At 43.1% G+C, this 27,647-nt stretch overlaps 1 protein-coding gene and 1 pseudogene across 2 annotated transcripts in view; both read right to left on the bottom strand.

The window, feature by feature from the left end:
- Window positions 1-27,647, bottom strand: part of LOC126356138 (BTB/POZ domain-containing protein 1-like) — a 431,946-nt gene that overhangs the window by 63,084 nt on the left and 341,215 nt on the right. The window lies entirely within an intron of this gene.
- On the bottom strand, window positions 24,978-25,095 carry LOC126356563 (5S ribosomal RNA; annotated as a pseudogene).

Here is a 27,647-nt window from a genome sequence, read left to right on the forward strand (position 1 = left end):
TGCCCTCCGCCACACACCGTTGGGTGGCTTGCGGAGTATAAATGTATATGTAGCTGTAGAAGTCACAACGCTGACGAAAGTGTGTGTTGAGTGATTGTGACGGCCGGTCATTGAGCTGTGACGAAAAATAAAGAGAACGACAGCTGCGAAAGTGACTGTAAAACACATAAGGAGCCCCGTAAGCAGGGAACTGAAGTGCAAGCTGAAATTCGAAAATCATTCACCAGTAATGAAAATGCCCGTATCAGGAAAACCTGGTCTGTGGAACGATGGAAGAATGTCATTTGGTTGGACGAGTCTGGCCGAGTTTACATCCCAAGAGCGGAAAATGGTGGGGTTTGATGATGATTTTGGGAATCCGTATCGTGGTATCCCTCTGATCCAATGGTTACTCTGCAATGTCTCATTTCTGTGAATGTTTTTGGGTGATCAGATTCATCCCATGTACAATGTTTGTTTCCCAACGGTTATGCCGGGTTCCGAGGCGACAGATACCCTGTCCACGTAGCTCGCACCCTCCAGGACTGGGTTTGTGAGCAAGAGGATGAATTGTCGCATCTTCCACGGCCACCCCAACCATCATATTTCAGTATTATTGAACCTTTGTGGTCTATTTTGGAGAGAAGGATGCATGATCGCTATCCACCTATATCATGATAACCTGAACCTACCACTATTTTGCATTAAGAATTGTATAAGATTCCCTTGACAGCACTACAGGACCATTACAATCAAGAACAACTGCTAAGATGAGAAACACAGAAGTAGATATCCTCGGTGTAGCAAATCAGTTTAAATCACTTAGTAAAGGCAAGGCCACCGATCCAGATTGTATAGCATTCAGATTCCTTTCAGAGTATACTGATACAATAGCCCTATATTTAGCAATTATATACAACCGCTCGCTCGCAGAAAGTTCCGTCCCTAAAGACTGGAAAATTGCTCAAGTCACACCAATGCCCAAAAAGGGAAATAGGAGTAATCTGCTGAATAACAGGTCCATATCACTAACGTCGATTTACAGTAGGGTTGTGGGACATATACTGTATTCGAAGTTTATGAAGTACCTCGAAGAAAACGTTTTATTGACACTTAGTCAGCACGGATTCAGAAAATATCGTTCTTGTGAAACACAACTAGCTCTTTATGCTCATGAAGTAATGACTGCTATCGACAGGGGATGACAAATTGATTCCATATTTTTAGATTTCCAGAAGGCTTTCGACACCGTTCCTCACAAGCGTTCTCTAACCAAACTGCGTGCCTATGGAATATCGCCTCAGTTGTGATTTCCTGTCGGAAAGGTCACAGTTCGTAGTAATAGACGGAAAGTCATCAAGTGAAAGAGAAGTAGTATCCGGCGTTCCCTAAGGAAGTGTTATAGGCCCTGTATTGTTCCTGATCTAGATTAACGACATAAGAGAAATCTGAATAGCGCTATTAGATTGTTTGCGGATGATGCTGTCATTTACAGTCTTGTTAAGTCATCAGATGACAAAAACGAATTGCAAAATGATTTAGATAAGATATCTGTATGGTGCGAAAAGTGGCAGTTGACCATGAATAAAGAAAAGTGTGAAGCAATTCACATGAGTACGAAAAGAAATACGCTAAATTTCGATTACGCGGTATGTCACACAAATATTAAGATTGTAAATACAACTAAATGCGGCTTTTCGCGTATGATGCTGTAGTATACAGAGAAGTTGCAGCATTAGAAAATTGCAGCGAAATGCAGGAAGATCTGCAGCGGATAGGCACTTAGTGCAGGGAGTGGCAACTGGCCCTTAACATAGACAAATGTAATATATTGCGAATACATAGAAAGAAGGATCCTTTATTGTATGATTATATGATAGCGGAACAAACACTGGTGGCAGTTATTTCTGTAAAATATCTGGGAGTATGCGTGCGGAACGATTTGAAGTGGAATGATCATATAAAATTAATTGTTGGTAAGGCGGGTTGAGATTCATTGGGAGAGTCCTTAGAAAATGCAGTCCATCAAAAAAGGAGGTGGCTTACAAAACACTCGTTCGACCTATACTTGAGTATTTCTCATCAGTGGGGGATCTGTACTAGGTCGGGTTGACGGAGGAGATAGAGAAGATACAAAGAAGAGCGGCGCGTTTCGTCACAGGGTTATTTGGTAAGCGTGATAGCGTTTCGGAGATGTTTAGCAAACTCAAGTGGAAGACTCTGCAAGAGAGGTGCTCTGCATCGCGGAGTAGCTTGCTATCCAGGTTTCGGGAAGGTGCGTTTCTGGATGAGGTATCGAATATTTTGCTTCTCCCTACTTATACCTCCCGAAGAGATCACGAATGTAAAATTAGAGAGATTCGAGCGCGCACGGAGGCTTTCCGGCAGTCGTTCTTCCCCCCGAACCATACGCGACTGGAACAGGAAAGGGAGGTAATGACAGTGGCACGTAAAGTGCCCTCCGCCACACACCGTTGAGTGGCTTCAGGAGTATAAATGTAGATGTAGATGTAAATACTTAGGGATTACAATTATAAATAACCTAAATTGGAACGATCACATAGGTAATGTTCCGGGTAGAGCAAACCAAAGAGTGCGATTCATTGGCAGAACACTTAGAAGGTGCAACAGGTCTTCTAAAGAGACTGCTTACACCGCGCTTGTCCACCATATTCTGGAGTTTTACTGTGCGGTGTGGGATCCGTATCAGGTGGGACTGACGAATGACATCGAAAAAGTACAAAGAAGGGCGACTCGTTCTGTAGTATCGCGAAATAGGGGAGGTAGTGCCGGAGACATGATACGTGAATTGGAGCGGCAATCATTAAAACAAAGGCGTTTTTCGTTGCGACGGGGTATTCTCATGATATTTCAATCACCAGTTTTCTCCTCCGATTGCGAAAACATTCTATTGGCGCCCACCTACATCATCACGATAAAATAATAGAAATCAGGACTCGCACAGATAAAATTTAAGTGCTCGTTTTTCTCGCGCGCCGTTGGGGAATGGAACGGAAGAGAGACAGTTTGAAGGTGGTTAACTGAACCCCCTGCCAGGCACTTCATTGTGAATAGCAGAGTAATCACGTAGATGTAGACTGGAAGTTGTTTTGAATGCCAACGGTGTATTTACGCCGTTTTCGGCTCTGTAATCTGTTGTGTTTTTGTGTTTCCATAATTTTGACCATATCCTGTAATTGTCAGAAGCAATTATTTTGGTACGAAACAGCGCCCCTGGAAAACTGGTGGTGTTGTGGTTGCAGCTCTTGTTTATCAACAGAGCGCTGGACCGCCGCGAGACGGGCCGTCTGCCTGCAGCTGCGGTCGCCGACCTTGGGCGCCGGGCCTGACGCGTTGCCCCCACCTTTCCTGCAGAGGCACGCCGTGTTTCCCGCATTAGTCGCACTATCCTTCGCTGCCCGTCTGGAGGAGCGGAATATTCCCGCGGGACGCGTCACTGGAGGAACGTGAAAGCTGGAGCGGTCGGGAAAGAAAAGGAAGGAACAAGAAAGGGGAACGGTGGAAAGTAACCGAGAGCCGCCGCCGACACGTCATCCGGGACAAGCAGATGCCGGGCGCGCTTCCCTCCAAGCAGGTGTGGTGGGAGTCGAGAGGAGGGAAGTGTGTACGTCTTTGTTTCCAGCACGGGATTTTGCATGATGTGTCTCCTTCTAAGCATCACGTGAGCGGCTACGTATGTTCGATCAGTTCTCCCACTTGTGTGGCTTTCTACGCCTCGAAATGTTTTACTGCGTGTGTGAATGAGCGGGGAATTGCGTATCACGGGTGCTTCACTGGCTACCTCGTAATGGATATTGATAACATGGTGTGCGTGTGGAAGGTAGAGATGACTTCCAGTTCACTGTGCGTATTTCGTTTGCTCTGCCGAATTAAACGTAAAAGTGTATTCGCAAGACACAAGTAGCATGGATATAGTGATCTGTCACTTGCAGGTACGTTTCATTGTTGATAAACATTGTTCTAGTTTCCGACACAACTTTTCTTTCGGGAAAAAAGTACTGAAGTTTTTCATGGAAAGATCCGCAAAGCATCAAAGTTGCCATGTGCTACATCTCATAACACAAACCAATGAAAATGTATTTTTTTATTACTTTCTGTTAGGTAAAAGCTCAATGTCAAGGTCGTATCGTGTCTACATATAACTTCAGTTTTTTTTCTATCGACTACAGTTTTCCCATAATATGACTTCGTTATGAACTATAAAAATTTGTAGAGCGTGTGATTGCAATGAAAAATTATTTTACACGAGTATAAGTATGAAAAGAGCTCTTTATTAAATAGGAATTGTGTGTCCTTTGGCTTCTAAGTCCTTTTCCTCTTCTGCTTAAAGTAGGCATAGGCAATGTTTGATGACCTGCCAGTCTGCTTTACATACTTCAAGATCGCCGTCTGCGTGAGGCGACAGCAGCGCCCCTACCGCATAAAGTCCAAACTATGTACAGCGTTCGTGTCGTTAACGTTTACGGGGTAAAGCAGCGATATGGATGGCACCGTTTCCACGACAAGCCACGCCAAGAAATTATGTGTCAAAACAATTGTTTCTGAGTACATCCTGTTTTAATTTGTTTACATTTATCTTCCCGTCAGGGCACTGTTTATTTACTTACGACGTTTCACAATAGTCGTCTTAAAAATTCAGTTGCAAAATTTTGCAACGCCCATAGTGAAGAAACAATGTTCAAGAAGATGTAAATAAATATAAACATCTGAAGGCGAGGCATTTTGAAGTGCCATCGTGAAAAAAAAGCCTATGAATGTAACTGGTTTTAGCTAAATCACTATAAATTACCGTCAGTTTCAACAATTGCACTTCTATAACATGTTCACAGCGGACAAGAATTATTTATTAATGTTAACACCAGAAAAAAAAGAAACAAAATACAGCAATGAAAGAGATAGGCAATCTTCTGTGACAAGCAATAAGGAGTAATTTTGCGTTTGTTGGCGACAAGCACGTCATTCGAGTGTTTGAAATTTAGGTTGTTAATATCCATAAAAAATATTAAGAAGCGTGTTTTTAAATATACGTCCAAAAATTCTTCTGTTAACTAACTGCACTGGCACATCTTGTTTCCGTACCGCTAAATAAATTAAGCCATCACTTCTTTGTTCGTTTCAAGAAGTTTAAATATCTTGAAATGGCATATGTCGGCTGTGTTATACAGGAGCCAATATTAAAAACATGGGCAATTGTCAGACTGATAGTACTCGCCCTCATATGCTCAGCACACATTGGTATTTTGCTTGGCATTGATACTGTTCGCCAATACTTCTAGTACTGACAATAAGACAATATTCACTCTCAGACGGCCTTTGCATTGATGTATTGATTATAATATTGCACGTGTGAGGGGCACTTAACTTCCGTCTGACATGGCCGCTGATTGCCCACCTAAAGCGTCCGATATAGTTAACGAAAACTTCTTGGGGCTACAGCTGGGCGCCGTGTTGAGATTGATGTTTGGACGACTCTCGCTCTCATCACGGCACCTGTGGTAGGAATCTAAGGCACCAGCCAGGCATGGACCACCTAAACATTACTGCGGAATGCCTGCGTCTCTTAATGCCTTATTTCCTCTCCGTCGAAGATGGCATTTTCCAGCAGGATAACTTTCAGTCTCACAAGGACAGAATCGTGCTACAGCAATTTGAGGAGTGTGATAGTGAACTGCTGTTCATGTATTGTCCTCCATATTCTCGCGATCTGGACCGGACGGAACACATCTATACTACAAAGACATTCTGTTAGTAAAATCTTTATCATATAGTAATTTACATTCGGCCGACAACTTCTCTTAACCTATTTCCTTCGAAGAGTAGATGCTCGATGGCTTTTCTATCTGAAGATATCCAGAAAGCCCATGCACCTGCAAAATAAGTTGTTGCTGTTCTAACCAGTGAACGTCGGCAAATATGACGCTAATTACTGATTAAGCACCATCTTCCGGAAAACTGCCGCTGTAGAACCAGAGGTGCTGAATTGTTTCTGCTTCGAGATGACGAAAAATTTACGGACAAAATTATCTTATGTAATTTACTTACCCGCGAAGATCTATTCAGTACTGGTAACAGCTACTAACTTTCACTGTAAGCCCTCATTTCACTAGTTCAGCTGTTCATTCAGTAAAATCAAATCAGATTTTGGCGCTGTTGCACTGAAACCTGTTGTTTATGTATAGTGAAATTTTGCAGCTGATCGAAGGTGCTCATGATGACGTTAAATCTAGTGGTGCCCTTTTAGGTTTGTTTTTGTTTTCGTCTACCGAACATTCAGTTTTATCGCAGTGTTAAATAGGATAAAATAAAACAATCACAAATACACAGTCGACTTTTAGCAGTACAACGCTGTATTCTACACGGTATTATTCATTGTACTATGTCGATGCATTCTTCTGACCTGTGAGCTGACTTGTCTGTCCACTTGCAAAGGAATGTATAATTTGAAGCTGAACACAATAAATTGCAATACACTGGTAGGAGTTAGAAATTTTTTAACTAAAATTTGCGGCCCCTGTGACAGTGAAATAGGTAATTGTACCAACAGATGAATATTAAAAGCGAATCAATAAACTGTTTGGACTGTGCGGCTGATCCCGGCGGATGTTCGAGTCTTCCCTCGGGCATGGTGTGTGTGTTTGTCATTAGGATAATTTAGGTTAAGTAGTCTGTAAGCTTAGGGACTGATGACCTTAGCAGTTAAGTACCATAAGATTTCACACACATTTTTGAATAAATTGTTAACTTAGGGCTTGTATATTGTATACCGAACAGATGGCGAAACCTACAGTTGCCGCTGTAGAAAGTTTCACGCTAAATAGAATGAGTTTGTATGGGTTTGTACAATTAAAATGTGTCTAGATGACCATATACCGTGCGTAAATAACGCATCAAAGGATGGAACATTGTTTGAAGGAATATTTACAAAAGAATGTGAAGGCACATATGAAACAGTCGACGGCTCATGATACACAAACATCAGCAGCGAAAATTTAAAGAATAGTACGTCGATGTACATGACCGAAAATAGATGCGCTAATCATCATTCAGAGGCGTAATATATCGTTAACTGTACATCGTATCTGTGCAACAGTCTGATCTTGTCGGAGTTGCTAGTAGAGTGGTGGGTACAGAGGAGTGTCATTCTGTATCTTGTACAATTTTGTGCTACCATGTTTGCAGTTCAAGGCACCTCGTTATTTCCTTGTTACCGAACATTATTTTAAGGTTCTTACGCTGGTTAACTGTATTATTATTATTAATATTGTATGATACTTCCATATGTCATTTCAATACACAACCGTAGTTATGAAAATTCTTACACTACTGCATGCATAAAATGGAAATGAAATCAACTAAACATTTTAATCTGGTATCACTAATTCGATTTGACGTTTAGACTTGCGTACTGGCTTTAACTTTCTATATGGAGCCATTACCGGAAATATCACTTTTCCACTAAATGTCGAGTCTTCTCTATTAGCAGTTGGTACCATTGCTTGAGCATGATGTAATTTTCACAGCATGGTTCCATTATACATGCACTACATGCTTTCGTCACGCAGTCAGCAGCATCGTTGTGAGCTAAAGGTTCCAGTCCTTAAGAGCTGTTGCAATAAAATGGCCGGGTTTTGATAAATGTCGAAATGTAGAGGGAATTGTGTTGTGATGTACTCACATACGGCAATCCACTACATATATTTATATTGACAGGCACATATAACAATGTTACGTAAATAATTAAGATAATGTGAGGTATATTTGCAGTGAAATGACTTCTGATTCAAGGAAGTATATTTCTTGTATTTTGTCGTAAGATAGCGGACCGAAACAAGAAATGCGTAGCATGTATATGTTTGCTACGTGTTTCCCTAAACTTATCCATGAATGAATGAGAAACGGTCGTATGTAATTTGGTCTGCCTGTGATTTGAAGGAAGCCCGTCAAACATGCTACTGACTAACATTTCTGTATCGTCGTCCTCCCTACGAGTAAAATGAGGCTCTACGCAGGAAAAAGCAACAGTTGTCACTAAAAATGCAGTTTTTACAATAAGAACTGGCATTCCACCCGCCAACTTGAGGACAGGAGCCGTGAGCTTGGAGAGCTCTTTCAAAAGGATCTTTCATTGACAGAGTAAAGGTGTGGAGGGCGACGGAGTGCTGCCCTGATAAGTATTTGGTGCTGGATGGCGAAACGGAATGATGCTGCAACGCAGTACCAGAGGTGGGCTACCAAGATGAACGCTTAAAATACTTCATACATGTTTTATCTTTGCTTATGGAATGCAGAAAACAGATATTTTCTAAAAATGAGAGTCACTAAGTAAATTTAAGCCTTATTTTCGGATTCTGAGACCAACATTATAAATGACTCGAATTCTGTTTCTTAACAACTTTTAACTCTTCTAAACTTATAGAGTAATGGTATTAGTATTCGACAATTAGGTAACAGCATTTCCTGTATGTTTCTGAAAGCATTCTGAGACGCGCAGATTTCAGTCATTGTCTGTTCGTCTGCATCAAACAACATTTCCTTGAAATATAAGAGATTTCCGGATTACTGTACCAGTCTGCTGTTGTAGGTTTCTTCTGCAGCGATTCCATCACAGTGCAATTCTGCCGTTTAGGAAATACTGCACAGTAGAAGCTGTTATGAAAGAAAGGAAGCCTGTACATTATTGTAGTTAGTTGCAGGATCAACCGTACGCAGCTACTTTGCGAAGGACATTGTCAGCAATTTGCAGATGTTCCATTTGAACATGACACCCATTTCACCAACATTTCATCGCCCACTGGCTTCCGCGTAGGAAAACCAATTACTCTGAGCGAGACGTCGTACTGGTCAACGCACTGGACATTTGCATTATGGGAGAAGAAGAGTTCATACCACCGTCAGACTACCCAAAATTAGGTTTACCGTGATGTTCCGAAATTGCTAAAGGCGAATATCGGGAACGTTTTATTGAAAAGGCCACTGGCAGTTTTCTTTCTCATGCTTCACCAGTGACAAAATGTGTTTCGCTTTTATGTCGTCGTCCTGCGGGCGTCAATTCCAACCTATCTTTTCCTCCTTTCGAGTCGCCCGGCATCAAACACACTACTAACTCCACTCGATGAAAGGGAGATTGCTTTCCTTCCCCATAAACTGTGTAGAAATGTGAGAGCTATCTATTTAACATCTAGTGATCACTTCTCTGCGTAAAAACTGTGCGATCCTATTCCCGCATCGATGTGAGTGGAATATTTCCAGGAGAAATCTCTTCCGTTGTCTCAACAGAACACTGTTCTTCAGAGAGTGGAGAAGGTGAGAAAGGGAGTGGGGGTGGAGGAGAGAATCAATGGAGCAGAGAGAGCAGTGGTCACTGGGCTGTCCGCCGCGCTTCGGTGAGGTCAGACGCAGCCAATGCTCACAGTTCATCGAAAATCACAGCTGCTAGTGACTTCATGCGGTTGACTTTCCATAGTTATAAGGGTTAGTCTGCACTTCTTGTGCGTTCCCTGTATTGTTTCTAGCATTTGGTATACGAGGTTAAAATTATTGATTTTCTTGCTGTCTCTGCTGCGTAGAGATCAACCCAAAACCCATTAACTAAAGATGAATTTGGGGTGCAAAAATCTGATATAGAGACAACACACAAGGGAACACTGAAAAACTGACGACCGTGTAGGAATTCTGTAGCTCGAAGACCTTAACGGATTCCATTTGCATCTAAACTTCACGAAATTCTGGAAAGTACGTTACAAAGTTACAAGCAAAAAATTAATTAAGAGGCTTGTAGTCATCATTCGATCCTGTTTTGCGTACATGGGCGGTGAGAATACGCGAAGATTGAGCAAAAGTAACGATTAGCAAATACGGACTTCATCAAATCCCTAGCGTACTCCTGCTGCATAAGAAAATGCCTGACGTGACGTCAATAAATCATTGAGATTCCATTATTCAAAGTAAAAGCAAAGTCTACATTTGCATCTTCGCTGCGCAAGCCATCTTTACGGTGTGCGTCGGAGAGTAGCTCTGGTAACACTATCATATATCTCCCTTTGCTGTTCGCGAATACTTGGAAGAGCGGCCTTCGGTAAGCCTTCGTATGAGTTACCGTCATATTCGTTATGCGAGACAGGAAGTAATATGTTGTCTCAATCCTTGGAACATACACTTTCGCAATTTTAAGCGTAAATCCCTTCGTGATTCACAACACCTCCGTTGTTGAATACGTTGCCGGAGTTTGTTAAGCATCTCCGTGTTGTTCTAGCGCTCGCTAAACGAAACTATGACGTAACACGCCGGTCTTCTTAGAATATGTTGTATTAACCCTGATTGGTAAGCGTTCAATATGACGAGCAATTTTCAAGAGTCGTTTGAACAACGAATTTGTAAGCTACCTCTCTCGTGGCCGCATAACGTCATCTAAAGATTCTGTCACTAGTATCTGCCTTTCAAATGTTTATTTTTCTCTCCTCTTATCAATAAGGACCCTCATAACGTGCACTGAGGTGACAAAAGTCATGGGATAATGACATGCACATATACAATTGGCGGTAGCATCGCGTATACAGGATATAAAAGGGCAGTCAATTGGCGGAGCTATCATTTATACTCAGGTGATCCATGTGAAAAGGTTTCCGACGTGATTATGGCCGCACTACGGCAATTAACAAACTTTGAACGCAGAATGGTAGTTGGAGCTAGAGGCATGGGGCATTCCATTTCGGGAATAGTTAGGGAATTCAACATTCTGAGATTCACGGTGCCGAGAGTTCCAAATTTCAGGCATTCTCCCTCACCACGGGCAACACAGTGGTAGACAACCTTCACCTAACGATCGAGAGCAGGGGCGTTTGCGCAGAGTTGTTAGTTCTCACAGACAAGCAACACTGCACGAAACAACTGCATACATCAATGTGGAACGTACAGCGAACGTATCCATTAGGGCAGTGGGTCGAAATTTGGCGTTAATGGGCTATGGAAGCAGACGACCGACGCTGTGCCTTTGCTAACAGCACGGCATTGCCTGCAGCGCCTCTTCTGGCCTCGTGATGTATCGGTTTGGACCCTGGACGACTGGAAAACCGTGGCCTCGTCAGATGAGTTCCGATATCAGAGCTAATGGTAGGGTTCGAGTGTGGTGCAGACCCCACTGAGCCATGGACCCAAATTGTCAGCAAGGCACTTTGCAAGCTCATGGTAGCTCTGCAACGGTGTGGGCTGTGTTTACTTGAAACGCACTGTGTCCTCTGGTCCAGCTGAACCGATCATGGACTGGAAACGGTTATGTTCGGCTACTTCGGGACCATTTGTAGCCATTCATGGATTTAATGTTCCCAACCGACGATGTCATGCCACCAGGCCACAATCGTTCGTGATTTGTTTGAAGAACTTCGTGGACAGATCGAGCGAATGATTTGACCCCACAGATTGCTCGAAATGAAACCCGTCGAACATTTGTGAGGTATGATCGAGAGGTCAGTTCGTGCACAAAATCCTGCACCGACAACACTTTCGCAATTATGGACGGTCATAGAGGCGGCATTGCTCAATATTTCTGCAGGGGATTTCCAACGATTTGTTGAGTCCAGCCACGTAGAGTTGGTGCAGTACGCCGGGCAAAAGGAGGTCGGACACTATATATTGCGGTATTCCATGACTTTTGTCACCTCATTGTATATTCTTTGATATTTTAGGGCTGTTACTGTTTTCAGTATCTTTCATAGGCTATTGGACAGGTTCTAGGCTACAAACCTAGAGGTGCAGGGTTTGAATCCCTATCGGCTATTTGTGCCACTTACATCTTTTTTCACTTCTGGCAGTGTTATGTGAAAGATTCCATGCTGCACAACGGTTCAGAGTTCATGCCAGACTGTTAGTCCACCTAAAGCGGTTGGGTAAGTGAGTTTTCAAGTTGGAGAGAAACAAGGTCCTACCCCTTCCTACGGGACCTCGCCTAGTAAAGCACTACGATGTTAATGCCAGCTTTTTTACTGTTTATTGTTTTGAATGGTTGATCACCAATCCTATTGGCTATCAGTAACGGTCCTTCCCTCTTATTTATGCACAGTAGGTTAATTTGTTTTACAGAGCGAAAAGCACAATGTTGTCTATGTCCTATTTCGGCTTACAAGGCCAGCACTAGACTTTAACCTGCCAAACGCCGTCATTGAGAGTACAATATTCGGGAAGAACATTTATAGACTTCACACATCAATAGCAAGATACGAACACAGAATAAATGTCATCTTTGATAGTGATGTAAATAAAAATGTTGGAGAGTAAATAAATATAAGGCGAGGAAAGAAGATAAATAGTGACACTGAACATCGAAAAAGCAGTCCTAATGTAACAATTTATAGTAATTTTATTTTATTGTAGTCATTAATTTAATTTAAATTGTAATATAGTCAGAAAATTTTCGAAGTTTAGTGATAATGCTTTTTTGTTACCTTTATATTTATTTACTCAGTTTTAGCATTTTTAATTACATTACCACGGCGCTGTCAAAAGTGATATTTACTATGTGTTTGCGCCCGCATCTCGTGGTCGTGCGGTAGCGTTCTCGCTTCCCACGCACGGGTTCCCGGGTTCGAGTCCCGGCGCGGTCAGGGATTTTCTCTGCCTCGTGATGGCTGGGTGTTGTGTGATGTCCTTAGGTTAGTTAGGTTTAAGTGGTTCTAAGTTCTAGGGGTCTGATGACCATAGATGTTAAGTCCCATAGTGCTCAGAGCCATTTTTACTGTGTGTTTGTATCTCACTTTCGATGTGTTCCTTGTTTTATGTTGTTCATGAATATTATACCCTCCTTGACGACAACAGGTAAAGACAGACGATGGAGTGGTAAGCCGCAAACCGGTTAACAGTATAAATTGATTCTGTAGAACATACACATTGTTCTGCTTTTATTTATAACTACGAAGATCTGCCAAGAAGTGAAGGAAGAATCAAATAAGATCAAATTTGATTTATTTTTTATTGTATCCTCATTAGTGAAGAAAATATACTCACACTTCGGTTAATATTTTAAAATGCGGATGTATTCTACTTTCAGTGCCAGAGGGTCAAGTCAAGTAAACATTATAGGAATCAGGCTGTGAAATAAATCTACCTGCCAAGTTTTTTGGTTGATAACTACGAGAAAAGATACTACAAGCAGAAAGTACGAGAGCTTGCTGAAAAGTACGTCGAATTTTTACGCTGTTCCGAATATCGGATGCGAAAACTTTTAAAGAAATTTTTTGAGAACTTCATTTTGACAGTGGTGAAACTGTGCAAGCAGTGGTGAGGTTGTGCCTCCGTCAACAAAGTGAAAAACTTTCTTTTTTTTGTCATATATCCCTTCCTATTCCTTCTTCTTATCTGTGTTTTCGGCATATTTCTTTCCTCGTCGATTCAGCGAGTAATCTCCTCATTCCTTACGTTATCACTCCACTTAATTTTCAACGTTCTTGTGTAGCACCACACCTCACAATTCTTCGATTCTCTTCTGTTTCCATTTTCCGACAGTCATTTTTTCAATACTGTACAATACTGTGCTCAAAACGTACATTCTCAGAAATCTCTCCCTCATACTGAGGACTTTGTTTGATACCAGTAGCCGGCCACGGTGGCCGAGCGTTTCTAGGCGCTTCAGACCGGAACAGCGCGACTGCTACGGTCGCAGGTTCGAATCCTGCCTTGGGCATGGATGTGTGTGATGTCCTTAGGTTAGATAGGTTTAAGTAGTGCTAAGTTCTAGGGGACTGATGATCTCAGATGTTGAGTCCCATAGTGCTCAGAGCCATTTTTTTGATACCAGTAGACTTATCTGCTGGGCCAGGATTGCCCTTTTTTTTTCCAGTGCTAGTCTGCTTTTTATGTACTTGCTCCGTCCGTCGTGGGCTATTTTTCTGCCTAAGTGGCTGAATTCCTTAACTTAATTTGCTTCTGATTCTCATTCCTTACTTTCGTCTTTCTTCGATTTGCTCTCAATCCCTATACTGTACTCATTAAACTGTTCATTCCATTCAACAGATCCTGTAATTCTTCTTCGCTTTCACTGAGGATAGCAATGTCTTATCACAGGTATCCTTTTATCTTGAATTTTAATCCAACTGTTGAGCCTTTCTTTCACTTCCATCGTTGTTTCTTCGATGTATAGATCGAACAGTAGGGGAGAAATACTACATTCCTGCTTTACATCCTTTTTAATCCGAGCACTTCGTTCTTCGTCTTTCACTCTAATTTTACCCTCTTGGCTCGGTACAGGTTGTGTATTAGCCATATTTCCCCATAGCTTACCCCTATTTCCCTCAAAATTTCGAACGTCTTTCATCATCTGACATTGTGGAATGCTTTTTCCAGGTCCCCAGATCTTATAAAAGTGTCCTAAATTTTCTTTAATTTTGTTTCCATTCTCAACCGCAACGTCAGTACAGCCTGTCTGGTGCTTTCAGCTTTTCTAAAGTTAAATTGTTCGTCATCTAATAGGTCCTCAGTTTCCTTTTCCATTCTTCTGTATATTATTCTTGACAGCAACTTGGATGCATGTGCTGTTGAACTGACTGTGAAATAACTCTCGCACTTGTCAGCTCCTTCAATCTTCAGAATTTTGTGGATAATGTTTTCCCGAGAGCCTTATTGTAAACACCAACGTGAATAGTTGTTTTCTTGGCTCTTCTCCAATGACTTAAAAAATTCCGATGGAATGTTGTCTATCCGTTTTGCCTTATTTGGTCTTAAATCTTCCACAGCTCTTTTAAATTTTGACTCTAGTATTGGATCCCATATCTCATCTCTATAGACCTGTTCCTTCTTCTATCACGTCATCAGACATGTCCTTCCCCCCCCCTCCATAGAGACCTTCGATGTGCTCTTTCTACCTGTTAGCTTTCTCCTTTGCGTTTATTTAACGAAGCTTGTTTAACCTTTTCTACTTCCTGAATCGGTCTTTCCGACAGTCAATTCTTTTTCGATTTATTAACTTTTTTCATGCAGCCATTTTGCCTTAGCTGCACAGAACATTCCTACGTGACTAGGATTTCTGTATTCCTGAATTTCCTTGATAATCTACAGTTACGATAGCAACAAACTAGTCTCTCGCTGGGAGAAACGGGTTCGTCGCCAGGATTACTATGTTGAGAAATAAATACGTAGACATTAAGAATAAAGATGTGAATGTTAGTAAATTTAATTTTATTTAAAAAGCTTTGGAAATGTTCAATTAAAAAATCCGAAGCCATTACTTTTCATCGCGCCCTCGTAGCCACTTCGGTTCAAATGGCTCTGAGCACCATAGGACTCAACATCTGTGGTCATCAGTCCCTTAAACCTTAGAACTACTTAAACCTACTAAGCTAAGGACATCAAACACATCCATGCTCGAAGCAGGATTCGAACTTGCGACCGTAGCGGTCACGCGGTCTAGACTGAAGCGCCTAGAACCGCACGGCCACACCGGCCGGCAGCTACTTCGGTAGCGGAATACTTATGACGCGCAATTGTGGGTTGTTTAAGTTAGAGAGCTACGTAACTGGATAGACGATTGAAAAGACCCACCATGGTTTAATAAAGAAATTCGTAAGATGCTGAGGAAGCAGAGGCTGTGCACTCTAGGTTTAAAACGGGGCGCACAAATGACGACAAGCGGAGGTTTGTAGAGATTCGCGTGTCTGTGAAAAGATATATGTGCGATGTATACAACTACCACACCGTAGCAAAAGATCTGGCAGAGAACACGAGAAAATTCTAGTCGTACGTAAAATCGCTAAGTGGGTCTAAAGCTTCCATTCACACCCATGTTTACCAGTATCGTGTAGCAGTTGAAGATAGCAAAACGAAAGCCGAAGGTCTAAATTTTACGTTCAAGAAATCGTTCACACAGGAGATTCGTACGAACACACCGTCAGTTGATCACCGGACAGATTCCCGTATGGACGACCTAGTAATAAGTGTCCCTGGCGTGGAGGAACAACTGAAAGGTTTGAAAGTAAATAAACCACCAGGTCGGGATGGAATCCCAGTTCTATATTACAAATAGTACTCTACGGCATTGGCCCCTTACCTAGCTTGCATTTATCGTGAATCTCTTGCCCAGCACGAAGCCTCAAGAGATTGGAAGAAGGCGCAGGTGACTCCAATAAATAAGAAGGATAAAAGAACGGACCCGCAAAATTACAGACCAATGTTCTTAACTTCTGTTTGCTTCAGAATTCTTGAACATATTTTCAGATCGAATATAAGAAATTTTCTTGAGACTGAGAAGCTTATGCCCACGAATTACCATAGATTTAGAAAGCATCGCTAATGCGAAACTCAGCTTGCCCTTTTCTCATATGATATACTGTGAGCTATGGATGAAGGGCAATAGCAGATTTCATATTTCTAGATTTCCGGGAAGCACTTGACACTATGCCCCATTGAAGGCTGTTAACGAACATACGAGTGTATGAAATAAGTTCACAGATATGTGACTGACTCGAAGACTTCTTAAATAATAGAACCCAGTTCGTTGTCCTAGACGGTGAATGTTCATCGGAGACAAGGGTACCGGCAGGAGTGCCCCAGGGAAGTGTGGTAGGACCGCTGTTGTTCCCTGTATGCATAAATGCTTGGTGAACATGTTGGGGAGCAGTCTGCAGTTGCTTGCTGATGATGCTGTGGTGTACGGTAAGGTGTCGAAGTGACTGTAGGAAGATACAAGTTGGTGTGATAAATGGATGAATGGCAGCTAGACCTAAATGTGGAAAAATCTAAGGTAGTGCGGATGAATAGAAAGATAAAACCTACAGTATTACTAGTGTCCTGATTGACAGAGTCATGTCGTTTAAATATCTCGGCGTAACACTGCAGAGCGATATGAGATGGAACGAGCATGTGAGAACTGTGGTAGGGAAAGCGAATGGTCGACTACGGTTTATAGGGAAGATTTTAGGAAAGAGTGGTTCACCTGTAAAGGAGACCGCATACAGGACGTTGGTGCGACATTCTTGGGTACTGCTCGAGTGTTTGGGATCCGTACCAGGTCGGACTGAAGGAAGACATTGAGCCAATTCAGAGGCAGGCTACTGGATTTATGAACGGTAGGTTCGAACAATGCGTAAATGCTACGGAGTAGCTTCAGGAACATTACTGAGAAAATTTAGAGAACCGGGATTTGAAGTTGAGTGCCTAACGGTTCTGCTGCCGCCAACATAAAACTGTGCGTAATGACAACGAAGATAAGATACGAGAAATCAGGGCTCATAGGGAGGCATATACACACAGTCGTTTTCCCTCACTCTATTTGCGAGTGGAACAGTAAAGGAAATGACTACTAGTGGTGCAGGGTACCCTCCGCCACGCACAATGCGGTGGCTTATGGAGTATCTACGTAGATGTAGATGTAGATTGTTGTTTTTTTGGGGGAGGGAGACCAAACAGCGAGGTCATCGGTCTCATCGGATTAGGGAAGAATGGGGAAGGAAGTCGGCCTTGCCCTTTGAAAGGAACCATCCCGGCAATTGCCTAGAGAGATTTAGGGAAATCACGGAAAACCTAAATCAGGATGGCCGGACGCGGGATTGAACCGTCGTCCTCCCGAATGCGAGTCCAGTGTCTAATCGCTGCGGCACCTCGCTCGGTCTGTAGATGTAGATCCAGCGATCTTGTTGGCCAAGGTAGGGTTTAGCAAGCCCGAAGACAAGCAGCAGAAACCCACGCGTTGTGCTGGGGAGCATTATCTTGCTAAAATGTAAGCCTACGATGGCTTGCCAAGAAGGGCAACAAAACAAATCGTCGACGCACCGCTGTACTGTAAGAATGCCGCGGAAGACAAGCAAAGCGGTCCTGCTATGAACTGAAACCACTCGGTACAAGCTGCGCCGTGAGCTCAGACCCCTTTCTGTGAGCTGCCTATTAATGGTCTTTGTGGTTACTTAAGCTCCAGTTGCACGTCGGATCAATGGTAATAATGAATCCGAGTATCTGAGTGCCTCTCTGACGACTGCTCGGTGCTCTCGCTCTGTCGTTTCTCTGGATAGGCCGTTTTCTTCTTGGTGCCGTGTTCGGCCATTGTACACCTATTTCTGCCAACACTGTCGAATAGAGGCATCGCTTCTATTCAAATGCCGAGCAATTCGCCAGTTACTGCATCCGGCTTCTTTCAGTCCAACTTCACGTCCTCTCTAAAACTGTGATATCTATATATATATCTTTCACGTGCTTTTACGAGGCATAATTACTGTCCAACTAAGTACGCGAAATTCACAAACAGTTTATGCCCTGTCCTGACATGTCCCCTGTTTACTATCTTTGCCAGCTGCGCTGTGAAATTGCGCTACAGCGTCACATATCGGTCCAAATGTTCAAATGTGTGTGAGTTTCTAAGGGACCAAACTGCTTAGGTTATCGATCCCTAGACTGTCACACTACTTAAACTAACTTATGCTAAGAACAACACGTACAACCATGCCCGAGGGAGGATTCGAACCTCCGGCGGGAGGGGCCACGCAGTCAGTGACGTGGCGCCTCAAACCGCGCGGCCACTCCGCCCGGCCATATTGGTCCATGGGCCACTGAAGTTTACAATTTTGCATTTTCCGCCGGTACCTTATGAATATTAGTTTGTCACCAATTTTCAACATTGCTCCGTGGTGCTTTTTTTCTTGTTTTAGAGTGCATATCAGAAATACGAAATGTCAATACGGTGACAGTTAAGGGAATGAATGTCCTTGCTATGAGCCCAAAACTAGTCACACATGCTATGAATAGCAGTATCACACAAGCACATTTTAAATTAACGGTGCCAGCCTGGTCGCTATGAATCTCAAGGACGAAGAAAGCTAGAAGGATTTCACAAGATTTTTGTAGATGAGATTTACGGATGTTTCACAAGATTTTTGTAGGTGAGATTTATCATCGCTGTTCGGGGTCTCTCCAGACACGTCTTCGCTGGTCATCGAGGCTGAGTTCGAACCGGAACTCATCACAGAAGACCCCTACCGTGCATGGGATTTACGTTCTCCAGAAAGTTCATAATGCATGAGCACAAAAAATATTAAGTAATTCTACAAAAGTTTGACGTCAGTAAAATAAGTCGATAGTTGCATTCATCTGTCCAACGACCAGTTTTGCAAATGACCTGCGCCGTTTTATGGTCGTTTGACGTATAAATAATCGTAGTATTGTAGCGCAGAATACGAATCACACTAATAAATCACCTCAAACAGCCTAAATGCGACAATCAAGAACGGCGAAACCCATCACTCCTTCTCTTTTCCAAGGCGGTTGTTATGTTTTTGCAGAAATGGTGGGCAAATTCAGTTGGCCGGCGTTGGAAAAACCCGGAGCCTCAAATAGTTGCGAATGGGAAAATCTAAAGAACAGAGGGCAGTTTTTATAAGCGTTTCCTTTAGAATACAGTCGCACCAAGGCGTCAGTCTTTGTTTTCCTGAAGCGGCGAGTGGTGGAGTGAGGCGAGCGCGTCGCGTCAGTGGCAGCAGCGCGATGACCGGCGCGCTAGCTTGGCTCACGTGCGGGCGCGCGTTTCCTTGGAAGTTCAGCTGCCGCCGCCGCCGCCGCCGCCACTGTCACGACCTTCCCGGCACGGCCAGACCTTCGCCTTGCTGGGGTGCTCGATACGTGCTCGGGCTGTTAGTGAGCCCGTTTTAGCACTCGTGGCAAAGCTTCGACGGCTACACGAACTCCAGTATGACATAAAGTGTTTGACTGAACACACAAACAGAGCAGACATACGTTCGGCCCACGTTGATTGTTTCTGATAACCGAGACTTCACAAAGTGATTGCTTGAGAACGATAAATTACATTACCTGGCCATAAAGAAAAAGAAAGGAAGAAGGAATTTTTTTTAATGCGAACATTTTAGGTTAGGCTTTACCGCGACTGTTATTGACATTAAATGAAACAACAAGTTTACTGTTGCCATTCACTGTTTATTTATCTCCACGACGCGTTTCAAACGTTTAAACCTCCATCATCAGGTGGATTTACTTTTGTTAATATGATATTTGTGTGTGTGTTGTGTTACGATTTTTTGGAGTAAGTTGTGGCCGTGTCTCCAGTGGTCACGTATACGACGGTATACATGTGATGTGTTACGACTGTGAAAGGAACCTGTGACCACTGGAGACAGTCCCCCGATTTCCTACAAAAAATCGTAACACAACACATACATACAAATTGTTTCATTTAAAGAAGGAAACTAAGTGAAACTTCACGGGTTGAGAAATTATATGACGACATTTCTGTGATTACAGATCAGAGTCAACTTTACACAGAAATTGTCAGTGTGAGACCACTTAGCAGTATGATGTTGTACCTCTCCTGACCTGGATGCATGTACCGGTTCAGTTGGGGCGGTAGGTCACATAGTCGATGCATTCTACCCTGCGGCTAGCTGCCCCTGAACTCTTGTAACTGGTCTTTGATGTACCAGATATTTGCACTGGGACAGAGTTGACGTCATAGCCGGACTCACAGATGTTCTATTGGAGACAGATCTGGGGATCTTCCTGCCCACGGGAGTACTTTACCATCACGCAGACAGGTCATAGAGACAAAAGTCAAGTGTGGACGACCATTGTCCTATTGAAAAATGTCACCACGATACTGTCGCATGAGAGCTAACACATAAGAATGCACGATGTCCGTGACAAACCACGGTGCCGTCAGAGTCCCATGAACTGAAGTTACACCCAGTGAGTCACCAAAACACCATGGCTCCAGGAATAACATCACTGTGCCTCTCCAAAGGAGTGGAAGAATGAGACCTCTCACCAGGTCGTCTCAACACTCACCCTCGGTGGTCACCCAGGATAGTGCAGAACCGAAATTCATCACTGAACACAATGCCACGCCATTCATCACCAGTCCATACTCCCCAGTAAAGATATCACGCGAAGGGTAGACGTCCGTGTTGTGTTGATAATAACGGACTATGCGTTGGATGGTAATTGCCTAGTCCAGCTGCTCCTAGCACCTGACCAGTGATGCGAGAAGGCACAGAATCTCCATTATTTATTCTCAAATGGCAAGTGTTGATGTGAAAGGGTTAAGACGTGCTGGGCGCACAATACGGCGGTTTCCGATTGTTGTGGACAGACATAGCTGATCGGAAGCTTAATGAAGAGTATGCCTGCCTTCGTGTTCCATGCAGTCCAGTACTGGGCCATTGTCACTCACAAATTAAGATACTGGACGATTCGACCAGATGGACAAATGGACAATCACAATGAGCCCCCTTTCAAACTCTGACAATTACTGAAAATGCTGCCTTTCACCATCTCACAGTGATCACACAACATTTAATGCCGTTCTCGAACATACCAGGCATTATAAGAAGACTAAACACGATTATCGCTACTCAAGGTTGGTGGCCATTCTACCGATCACATAGAATTATAAATCTTATCCTTCACACAAGCGTCGTGTATGTGTACGAAGTTACATTCACATCCCATACAGACTTCTGGGTGCTTAATTTTCTTTTTCAGGCAGTGTATATTCTTTATGTCTGTTACATAGTGTGTCTCTCATAAGAATCATCAGGCTTAATTTCTCCGGTGTTTCGGCAGATATTCGCAGCTTAGTTTTTTCGAAGTGCTGAAGTCGGCAGTCCAAACTAATACTACTCGTCTCAATCTTTCATACAAGGCTCATCGTCAACAGAAAGCGTCAGTTTCTTACACATTACAAAGAAAATTATTTTTAAATCGGCATTTTACGCGCCCATTTTACAGAGTGCTCCCAAATTAGTCTAGTGCGAATTCGTTTTATCGACATGTATTAACAAGAGCAGCAAAACACGAAGGACACCAGTATTCCAGCAGTTACAGCACTGCCCTGGCCCACACTGACTGCTGTCGACAGACAGCAGACATGCCGCTCAGTTGCTGCTGGAGTAATAGGTGGGTCTCCGTGTTTTTATGTCCCTGTTAATACATACTGATAAAACAAACATCGCACTAGACTAATTTGAGACCGCTATGTTGAATGGGCACATAAAATTTCGATTTAAAAAATCATTTTAGTTGTAATAGCAAAAAAACCGACGCTTTTAGTCGATACTGACCATTGCATGAGAGATACTGACCAAAGCGCAGTACTTCTTTGAACTGACTCCAACTATGCATTGCAAGAACGAAATTGCAAATATCTGCTGAAACACCAGAGAAAATCAGACTGACGACCCAAAGGAGAGACACCCAGTATATGTAAAACAGAGTGTATATGCGTACATCCAGGATCTCCTCCCAAACCCTTGGATTGATGTCAACCAAATCTGGCTCAGAAACAGCGAGCCTCATGAGTATCAACACTGTAGGATTTACAACCTTCTATTTCTAATATGAGCAGAAGTACGGCCAAAAATTGTTTTTTTTTTCTCCAGTCTCTGGTGATTAGGCTGCCCTTTATGACAAGCATGTTGTGCGAGAACAGTATCATCCTGACAAATCAACCTGCTTTGAAGGGAAGCCTACATTTCAGGAGCAATAAAAGGTTTACCACGCGCTGACATGTAGTCTTCAATGCATGACGGACATGTTGTGCAAATAGTATCGCCCTGCTTTACTGAACTGTACTGAAGGGGCTACACATGCCAATGAGCATGACTGGCGACATGTTGAAATGGATAGAGGAGGGGATGGACGAAGTGAGGGGGAGAGGAAGTGGACAGAAAGAGGGGAGGAGGGGGTGATGCATGAGGCAGGTGGAGGATGTAGAGGGCTGGTGGACAGGTGGACAAAGGAGAGAGGATATGGAAAAATAGATGGGGAGGCGGAGATTGAAAGGGAGAGGAATATAGGTTTAGAGAGGTAGAGGAAATGAACAAAAAGAGAGGTTCAGAGAGATAGAGGAAATGAACAACGAGAGGGGAGGATGAGATGAGGAGACAGAATGGGGAGGAGGACATGACTGATATAGTCTTATTTTATTTTTTATTTTTTTCTTAGTTTATGAACTTTATTTATCTTCTAGTTATAGTTCTTATTTTTCTATTCTCTATAGACCTAATTCACTGTTTCATGATTTTATCCATTTTCCATAGCTGTCTGTCTGAACGTATTCAGTTCTATTTCATTGTTCTTATCATATAGTGATAAGAATACTGTTCAGTTTAATATGGCAAACAAAAACGCTTTTTTATCCATCAAGTAATGACATGAGACATTGTGAACGGTTTCCTCTGGTCGCTTTTCGGGAAACATCAATAATCTTTTTTTTACATTCAATGGTGGAGTGTATATTTTTGTGCAATTCACTGAATATCTGATGAAGTGTGGATGGCACCTCTTCTGTTCCACTGAACGAAATGGCAGTGTCATCTACGTAGCAGCTATTATATACTATCTTTTCAACTAGCATTCTATAAAAAGCTAATGTTCTATATAATCAAGAAAATTTTTACCTAATACGCACGCCAGGCTACAACCCACAGCTAAGTCTTTATTTTGCTTGTAGATTTTTCCGTTACAATGAAATAGTTGTAAGATCAATTGTGGAAGTTCTGTAAACTGAACCACTTCCGCCTGCCAAAGCTTCCCGTATTTCAAAAACAGCAGCTTACGGAGTTTTAAAGTTATTTACCAAGTTTTAGAAGATGTAGAATACGTCAACAAAATCATTTTTTGCTCTACAAAGTACTGTGAGAGACGCCATAAGACAGATGCTATTCATCGCAAGCAGCCTGATTCCGAGATCACGTACCACGCCCTCCAATACACGTCGCATAATGACCGCGAACCTAAACTGACAGAAATTCAGACCCTTGCAGAGGGACACCGACAGTTTTTCTTCCCGCAAGTGATACGCGAATGGGATGTGATAGTGGTGCAACACGTATCTAACGTAACATTCCTTACGATTGGTCGAGGAGAACAGATGTTGATGTATATGTAAATATCATTATTATCTGTTTCATGAAAATCTTCTAAAAGGTGGTATACAGCGCAGTGGGTTCTTATTTTAGGAACCGTAATTTATTAACAGTTTGAACCTAAGCATTGTTCATCGGTTGATAAAATACTTTAGTCATTCTATCATGAGATAACAAAAGGTTTTGAGATTTTAAACGCTGGATTTATTGTGTGACTTAACAAGACATTTTATCACTTTGTATCAGAGCATTACTGGACAGAGGGCGACACGTTCGGGCCTGGCAAAAGGATCAGTTATCTCCCCCTTGTTATTTAAGATTTATACCAGTGACCTCCTTTGTATCTTATCAGGTAGAATTAGCATACTCCTGCATGCTGACGATGTGCGTATTTATCATACTTGATCTTCCCTGGAGACCGTTAGAAATAACTTGAGCGAAACAATACAACACTTGGAACACGGGTTACAGGAGAACAGACTTGCCGTTACACCCAGTAAGTCATCTGGCTGTATACACTCTTGACACAGATTTAAAACTACTGAAGCCATGTGACTACGCGATATCCAGATTCCCTTTAAAGGATGCGTTAAATATCAAGGCTTTTATGTAAAGAATAAGCATCGATAGTTCCGCCTTATAGACTATACCAAAGATAAATATGAAAACGCTCTGGATACAATCCGTGTCGCGACGAGAAACACAGGGAGGGTATGGATCTCGCAATATCCTTACACAGGTATCGAGAGCTGCTGCGACCTCCCTGCATTAAGCCTGATTGCTGTACGGCAGGGCCTGCAGGCAACAGCCGCAGACACTTGACAGGTATCAATACAAAGTTCTGCGATTACGATAGGAGATATTGGATCCACACAGTTGAAACAGTGGAAGCACCATTATCACCAATGAGACAATTTAAACTAATCTCCGTCCGAACAGGCCTTGGAAGGCCCAACGGCTCCGACCGGCCGCCGAGTCATCCTCAGCCCACAGGCGTCACTAGACGCGGATATGGAGGGGCATGTGGTCATCACACCGCTCTCCCGGCCGTATGTCAGTTTACGAGACCGGAGACGCTACGTCTCAATCAAGTAGCTCCACAGTTTGCCTCACTGGGACTGAGTGCACTCCGCTTGCCAACAGCGCTCGGCAGACCGGATGGTCACCCATCCAAGTGCTAGCCCAGCCAGACAGCGCTTAACTTCGGTGATCTGACGGGAACCGGTGTTACCACTGCGGCAAGGCCGTTGGCCCAAGGAGACAATACCGCAGTAGAAAATCTAATCTGAAACACCTAAAACGCTTTGACGATGCTACACCGACCGTCATTGGATAAATAAATCAAAACGACCTCTTGTGAAGACATTTTCAACGCTAAGCAAGTACCAACACCTCATTCAAAGAACGCTACCGCTATCCTACTTCGAACAAAAGTACGAACTTACCAAGTACCAGACATACACAGTAGCATGTACTATTCTGAGAACCCTGTAGTCACTAACATTTAGTGAGAGCTGGCGAGGCGCCACGTGTGTATATACCGACGGATGTAAAAACAAGGGCCCCGTCGGGTGTGCCTACGTTGATATTAAAAATGAGCAGAGTGAGCTATTTCGTCTATCGAAAGAGGTGTCGTAGCCATTGACAGAGCGCTAAGTTACGACATGACCATAGTGGCTGAACATGTCGTATTCACGGACTCGCTATTAGCGCTGAAACCACTTACTTTAATTGGTAAGGACAAAGTGGGTACCTCACCAAATAGCTGCTGCTGCCGAACCGGTAAGGGGGTCTCCTGTGCGGATCAAGGCCATGCTAGGATTGTGAAGAACGAAAATGTCGGTCAATTGGCCAGGGGCGCGACGACGGCTGGCATACCAGATCGACGCATTCCCGCGGAAGATCTCATTTCTGTGGAAAGACGCTAGACCAAAAGTGACCTGAACGAGGCATGAGAGTGAATATCTACACGAGAGCACCTGGCACAGGCGAATTCATCCACATTTACCAAAGGCCCTGTGGTATGCTATACAGGGGACTGTGAACTTAGAGATCACGGAACAGTTTGCGAAGGTCGGTGGTAGATTGAAATTGAGCTACGGCTGCAATCGACAACATATTTTGGGATTCACCTCAGATAACCTCCATATTGCGGCTGTGGGGACCTCCAGAACATTAATCACATCTTGTTCGGTTGCTCTCGATACAGAAGAGAATCCAACTGGCTGAATACGGAGCTGGTCCGTATGCATCAACCACTTCCTTTTCGTGTATTAATCTCCTTTTTCATGAAGAATTTAGATATTTATAAATTATTAGTAGCATTTGTTTTAAAAGTTGGATTTAAATTGTAACTTATGTTTGGGTTTTTGTCGAGTTGTGTGCGTGTGTTTGTAAAAATGTTCTTTGTCACTATCTGAAATCTATTAACTGAGGGACCGATGTACTCATTTCAATATTATTCTCAGACGTATATTTCGTTATTAGTATTATACAACTTGCAATGAAGTTTTTTTTAACTTTCTAAGACGTTGCGTATTTGGTTCCAATTCTTCAAGTGGCTCTGAGCACTACGGGACTTAAATTTTGAGGCCATCAGTCCCCTAGAAATTAGAACTAGGTAAACCTAACTAACCTAAGAACACCACACACATCATGCCCGAAGCAGGATTCGAACCTGCGACGGTATCGGTCGCGTGGTTACAGACTGCAGCGCCTAGAATCGCCCAGCCACTCCGGTTGGCTGCATATTTGGAATGGTTGTATGAGTAAAGGCAAGAACAACATGGTATAGCGCTAAGAAAGTAAAAAACATTTTTCGAGCAATCGAAACGACCGCAACGAATACCTTTAAAATGGAGAGGCAAATTCGTTTGCTCTCTGTTGATATGCGACATGTAAAATGAAAAGGGAATCTTATGGCAAGTTGAATCTGTTTTACAAAGCGTGCTGCCCACAAAAGACAGAAACCCAGATAGGATTCAAAATCGGAAAAACCATTTGTAAGTAGGCTGTTTAGGTTTTCTTATTGGTAACGCCGCTTGGCGCTCGGTATGAAAAATCACTGGCTGTGCTGTGCGCAGTCTGTGTTTAGTTTGCATTGTTGTCTGCCATTGTAGTGTTGGGCAGCGGCAGCTGGAGTGTGTGTGTGTGTGTGTTTGAGGTTTACGGGCGCTAAACAGCGTGGTCATCAGCGCCCAAACGCATAGAAACAGGAACACAAGCGGTGAAGGGACGAAGACGGACGCCGAACAAGGAGAACGGCTAAAAGACACAGGCCTGACGCAGTTCCAAATGCGCACATACAGAGGCAAAACAAGAGGATAAGAAACACACTAAAAAAAGGAAAGGAAACACAAGGAAAAGAGAACAGATACCGAAGGGAAACAAGGAGGTAATCGTGACTGGCGGACCTCTTACCTAAAACCTGGGTGAGCCAGTCACCCAGCAGCACATTAAAACCTTCTCCCTAAAATCCGAGGCAACAGATTGGACAGGACACAAAACCGTAAGACCTTAACCACTGTCGCTGCGTCGTCTTGCAAAATAGAGGGCAAATCCGGAGGCAAAGAAACCACCGCCCTCTGGTCAGAGAATAAAAGACAGTCAAGTAAAATGTGGCGGACAGTAATCTGGACGCCACAAGCACTGCAGATTGGGGGGTCCTCCCGCCGGAGTAAAAAACCATGCGTGATGGGACGCTAACAGCGCATAGCGTTGCGCAGTTGGAGGTGAGCCGCCAGCAGTGGTGGACGTGGGGAGAGAGATGGCGGAGTTTTGAAATTTGTAAGAATTGTTGTCATT

This window comes from Schistocerca gregaria, chromosome 3 (genome assembly GCF_023897955.1).
Source record: "Schistocerca gregaria isolate iqSchGreg1 chromosome 3, iqSchGreg1.2, whole genome shotgun sequence".
NCBI classification, from domain to species: Eukaryota; Metazoa; Arthropoda; class Insecta; order Orthoptera; family Acrididae; genus Schistocerca; species Schistocerca gregaria.